Consider the following 6360-nt stretch of genomic DNA (forward strand, 5'->3'; position numbering starts at 1 on the left):
AGACCACGGATGTGTGTTTATTTGTTTGTTTTGTTTTTTTCCAGGGGTGATTGTATCAACCCAGTGGTCCTAGAATATCGTGAGAGGGCTCATTTGAACGGAAATTAAAAGTTTTAGTGCACTTTTTAGGTGACCAAAAAAATGAAGGGCAACTAGGCCCCCTCCCACGCTCATTTTTTTCCCAAAGTCACCTGATCAAAATTTTGAGATAGCCATTTTGTTCAGCATGGTTGAAAATATGATAACTATGTCCTTTAGGATGACTTAATCCCCCGAAGTCCCCGGGGGGAGGGCTAAAAGTTATGAACTTTACCCAATGTTAACATGTAGTATTGGTTATTGGGAAGCATACAGACGTTTTCAGGGGGGGGATTTTTTCTGGTAGTAGGGGGGTGGGTGGGTCGGGGGTTATGTGGGAGGATCTTTCCATGAGGAAGCTTTCATGGGAGAAGGGACTTTGCTATGAAGGGGGCGTCGGATTTCCCAGCATTATTTAAAAAAAAGATCAGAAATTAAATATAAAAAAAAACAACAAGTTTTTAAAATGAAAATAATGACCAAAATCAAAATTTGAAAAGAACAGAAAATATTAAGAAGTTACGTATATTTATTAATAATAAAAAATTTCGTAAATAAAATTAAACAAGTTTCGAGAAAGCCATTTAACCAAACAAAAGTAAAATTAATAAACAAATTTTGTTTCAATTATTCATATACGGTGAGCCAAAATCAAAACCTGCATTAATTCAAAAAAGGAAAAAAATTAAATAAAAAAACAAGTTTTTTTTAACCTAACGCAAGTAACGACGTTAAAAATTAAATCGAACATAAATTAGGCAGGATATTAAAGGAGCGGGCCCCGCCGCTATGCCGTGATCGGATCGCAAGATTTGGTCTGCGTATAAACTCTATTTTTTTAAAAAAAAACAAAAATTCTCTTAAATATCGAGGCGTTGAGGAGGGGACAGCCTCTTTCATATACGGAATAATTTCTGTTCATTTAAGTTTTAACACCGTTCCTTACTTTCAGTTAAAAAAAACTTGTTTTTTTATTTAATACTCTAAGCCTTACAAGTTATTGCTATTGAAGCAGTAGTTGAAGTAGTAGTAGCTGTAAATGGAGCATTTAGACTAATTTCTTAGCAGTAGCAGTATAAGTAAATACAGCAGTTGTAGTAGTGTTAGCAGTGACATGTATATATTACATTTTTGTCAATTGATCTTCCTCTTGAAGTAATCTCTTAAAGCTCCGATTTAATGCAAAAACCAAGTCTTGAGATACGACCTTGTGATAATATGCATGAATATAGTGTGTTTTGATTTAGTTCAAATTCCCCTCCATATTCTGCCGAATTTTCACCTTCATACGCGTAACATTAATTGTACTAGTATCATAGTAGTAGTGGTAGTAGTAGGAACAGTAGTAGCTGTAATAGTGTATTATTAGTTCTAACGGCAGTAGCATCAGTATCAATAGCAGTATCAGCATGTACATTTTGACTGGTTGTCAGATGAACATCCAACTCATTAGACCACAGACGTGTACACTTGATACAGTAATCTGTGACAATAATATTGATTATACACATTTATCATCAATCTGTATGCACCTAGTATGTTTTAATTAAAATAAACTTTACCCTAGACGTCTCCTGAGATGTTTATTTAAATATTCTAAGCCATAGTAGTGCTCGCTACAGAAGTACCGTAGTAGTTTTAGCAGTAGTAATAGCAATAGTTGTGGTATCAGTAGAAGCAGTGATAGTTGTAGTAGTAGTAGAGTGCAAATATTACCCTCTTGGTCAATTGATCATCTCCCTTATCACTTCCTCAAAGGTCCAAATTGATATATTCAGTCAGCCCTGAGCTACGCCCTTTTGACAATCCATATACACATAACTTGCTTTGATTTAGTTCAATACTCCCCTCATCATTCCCTTAAAGACTCATCTGAATGCCCTTCATATTTTGGGAAAGTGGCAGTTAAACATGCATACATTTTTCAATAACATATAATATATCTTCAGTCAGGTATCAAAAGGACATATCTTCATAATTGGAAATTTTCAGAACAGCAGAAAAAAATCATCACAGCAATTTTGTTTCACCTCTGATAGGCAGTCAATCTTACGGCAGTCAATTTGATTTTCTTTTTAATTATATGATTTCAAATGATCTTTATCCCTTAGCTTGTGTCCCAACCCGTATATCAATTCACTCTGCTACTCTGATTTATAATGTTTTCGCTGGTTCTACTTATTTGAATCATAGTTGTGCAGATGTGGCTGTGCAACCCGGTTCAGACCATCTTTAAGTTGTGACTTAGTTAACTTGTCTAAAAAAAGTTTATGCTAGGTCAAAGAAAATAATGGTGCGTACGCTTAAAAAAGAAAACCTGAATAAATTTGCCGAGGAACTGAGCTACCTCAGCTGGGCCACTTTGCAGGAAATAGCTGATGATTCTTCCCTTGCTTACGATAAATACATGTCTATTTTACAGCCAATTTTTGCTAAAGCGTGTCCCTTACGAGCAGTCAAACATAAGAAGGATAAACCACGAAAGCCATGGATAACTGAGCAAATCATAAGTGAGAGAAACAAAAAAAAATCTGCTATACGAATAAGATCAAAATACTCAGGATCCGACTGATTTCGAGAAGTTCAGAAATACAAGAGACACAATAAAACTTCTGTGACGCCATGCTAAAATGAGGTGTTTTAGTGAAAAGCGCAGTGAGCAAGGGTGATACTAAAGCAACGTGGCAAGTTTTTAATGAATCCATGAAAAGGAAAATTGCAACCTTTCTCCTTGTATTGACGTATTAATGGTGCGTCTGTAAGTGACAAAGTTGTTGTCACAAATAATTTCGGTAATTTTTATTCAAAAATAGGATCTTCAGTTCATGAGGGTGCTAGAAATAATTAAAAAAATTTTCTTTAGGATGAATTTGTGGATGATGAAAGGGAAAGATTGGAGTTTCGGTTTGAAAAATGTACAAGTGATGAGGGTATAAAATTGTTAAGAATACTAATTCATATTCTGCTGGGATTGAAGGTGTAAAACTAAGAATATTTAAAGCCTCAATGATGTAGCTACTTTCTTCCTTGCTTCACATTATTAACATATCCCTGACAACAGGCACCTTCCCAGATGCCTTGAAACACGCTAAAGTAATACCTGTTAGTCAGATATCGGTAATTGGAAACTAATCTTAACATTGCCGTTGTTCTCCAAGATACTTGAGGGGCGAAATTCCCCAATATTATTCTTTTATTTTAAAAAAGCTTTTGATAAAGTTGATTTTGGTATTTTATTGAGAATATTGGATTTTATAGATATAAAAAGATCATTTTTAAAATGGTTAGAAAATTATTTGAATGGTAGGTTTATTAATGTTATGATTGATGATGTCGCTTCTGCCCCATTTTCTATAGCTTGTGGGGTCCCACAGAGCTTGGTCCTGTGCTGTATTTAGTATATATTGATATGATGAGGTGGTATCTGCCAGGTTCTTGTCTCACCTCGTTTTCTGATGAAACGGTATTAACATTTTCAAGTCAGTGTTTACATAGTTTGATTTTGAAGGTGAATCATGTTTTAAAAAGTTTTCATAGTTTTACTAGTTTGAGCTTACTCTCTGTTAATATTGAGAACACTAGTTTTATTTCATATTCAAGAGGAGGTGAGCCACACGACATTAATGGAAAAATTTTATTTGCGAAGGAGCCAGAGAAACAAGATCACGAAACGTGATACCTTGGTTTCTACCTGGATTACAATCTTTCATGGAAACGACCACAGTTCATATAATTATCCAGTAAGCTTATCGCAGGTCATTTCTGGTCTTCGTTCTCAGTGCGAACAAAAAGCTCCTCCCACTTCTTCGTGCAGTTATTAATAGCGGGTTTCCACTTGTTTCCGATTGTTTCGCGTAAAGTGCATTATTCGTAATAGCGGGTTTCCACTTGTTTCCGATTGTTTCGCGTCTGACTTGTCTACCCGTGAAAAGATCTGATGCCGCTTATGTTTCTACGTTCTCTGGAGCACTCGCACCCCGTTCCGGGTTTTTATAATGGATGAGATAGGGAATGATCATACTGGATAATTATATGAACTGTGGAAACGACATAGTGATGTTGTTGCAACGAAAGTCGCACAAAGAGTTGGAGCAATTCGACATTTTAAGAAATGCTTACCGTCACAAATTTTATTACTTTTATATAATGCTTTAGTCCACCCATATATTTCATATGGATGCGTGTTATGGTCAAGCAACTTTTATTCAAATTTTAAACGAGTACAAATTCTTCAAAACAAAGCTGTACAACTTACCGGTGGATACTTGGAAAAAGTCAATGGCACTGAGGCATGTTATAATAAACTTAAAGTGCTTAACGTCGGGAAACCACGTGACTAGGAAGCAGAAATATTCTCCTGTCAGTGATGGAATTGTATCAGTCCTGAGGTATTTCATGGTTTCTATAAAGAAAATAAATCATTTAATAGTTATAGTACCCGCAATGCTGATAAGCTAGTCACTGAATACAGTAGTGGACCTAGAGCAGGTTTTTCTGTCAGATATCTAGGTACTAAGGTTTGGAATTCTCTTTCAGAGAGCATTCAGGTGGAGGAGCACCTTGTTTTTTTAAGAAAAAAATGAAAAACTCTCTTTTGGTTCTTGGTTCATAGATGATTGTTTTTTTTCTTGTGATTAGAGATTGGTCATAATTTCGTTGCTATTTATTATTATTTATTTCCTTCTTTTGTTCGTTTGGTTATGTGTTATATCGTTTTGTAATAAAATGAATTGAGTTGAATATTTAATTATCGACTTGTGGTCAATTTTCCCAACCCCTTCTATAAACGGATACTCTATTGTAAGAGCTGAAAATTTAAGACAAAATCTAGATTTGGCTAGCTAAACCAAGCTAGAAGATATTCTGACACAAAAAAAATATTCCAAGAATTTCTGAAAACTTAAGATATTTTGACGTTTATTTGAAAAAACATTAATAATAAATTCCTCATAACATCAATAATGAATCAAATGGTAAATTCAAGGTTAATTGTAACATTGCAGAAAACGAGACACAAGAACAAGCAGTGTATATCTCTAGCTAAAATCTAAGGGCCAAATAACATTAGATTTTAGAATTAAAATACAATATTCAATTAATTATTTTTACTTAGTATTAAAATATTTTCTTCTTACCTTGTTTACAAGATTTTTTTTTTTATTTTATTTCAAGAGAAAAACAAAAACTCTCAAAATGATTGAATACCAAATTATTGACTCAAATCGTTATATTCCTCCAACTATCAATTAAATTTAATAAATTAAACGTATTATTTAAGTAAAGAAAAATATTAGATATATCATTTTCCGAAGGTGAAGACGCTATAAAATTTAGATCAGAAAACACGAAAAATAATAAGACTAAGTAAAGCAAATGCATGTATATTTGAGTTTTCCGTAGACATTTAGAAGCCTCGGACCCGAAGAAAATTCTTTTTAATACAAAACTATAATATATAAGAACAATTTAATAAATAAAATTAACAAACTAGTTTTGTTTTAAAAAGGAACACTAAGTATAGTTAAGTATATTTTATTGTTCACTTGCAAAAATCTTATTCATTAAGTAAAAGCTACTAAATGCATTTTTCTGATGCTGAAAAGCCTTGGAAATATAGTAAATAACAAACTCAGATTGAGTTTCAAAAACGGTACACTCAATCACATCAGAGGAGAAGAAAGCTGTGAGAACAAGTTCTTCAATTAGTTCCTGTTAGATTCTTCTCTGTCCATTCTGTCTGCCACTGTTGCCACCAAGGCAGCCCCTCTGCCACTACCATCTTCAGAGAGTATTAGTTCAAACTGCAAATATGAAGAAGACCAACAAGAAGAAGAAGAAAAAGATTGTTAGTTCAAAGGAGGATTTCTTCTATTAAGATGACCTATCTCCCCCACAAAGAATCGCACCCATCAATCAGCTACTCATTGAATCTATTCAATGCTGAAAATATTGATGGCAAGGTCAAGTATGAGTACTATGAACTATTTCATCCTCAACAACCCCTGTGGGAAAATATACACTTTCAGGTATTTTCCAATGAAGATTATTTCATTGATTTATCATCAAAATTTAATGATTCAACGAGAGTTTTAAAGAAAATATTAGATCTTTAGCAAGAGCATTTGGCGAACAATTAAAATTTCATCAAAATGGTTAAGGTATTAAAAACGATTCTTGGTTATCATTCACTCATCAGTCTCTACCCAGGTGGGAAGCGAAAGACATCAACAACGACTTTAAGGGAAAAAAGGAAGAAGAGCAATAAGAAGAAGAAGAAAAAGA

General features: G+C 33.8%; 1 protein-coding gene across 1 annotated transcript in view; it reads left to right on the forward strand.

Moving 5' to 3' along the window:
- Nucleotides 1-6360, forward strand: part of LOC148956140 (large ribosomal subunit protein mL65-like) — a 160680-nt gene that overhangs the window by 87915 nt on the left and 66405 nt on the right. The gene's annotated exons all lie outside the window — the stretch shown is intronic.

Source organism: Artemia sp. Qi Xiang Cuo, chromosome 1 (assembly GCF_049724085.1).
Source record: "Artemia sp. Qi Xiang Cuo chromosome 1, ASM4972408v1, whole genome shotgun sequence".
In the NCBI taxonomy this organism is placed as follows: domain Eukaryota; kingdom Metazoa; phylum Arthropoda; class Branchiopoda; order Anostraca; family Artemiidae; genus Artemia; species Artemia sp. Qi Xiang Cuo.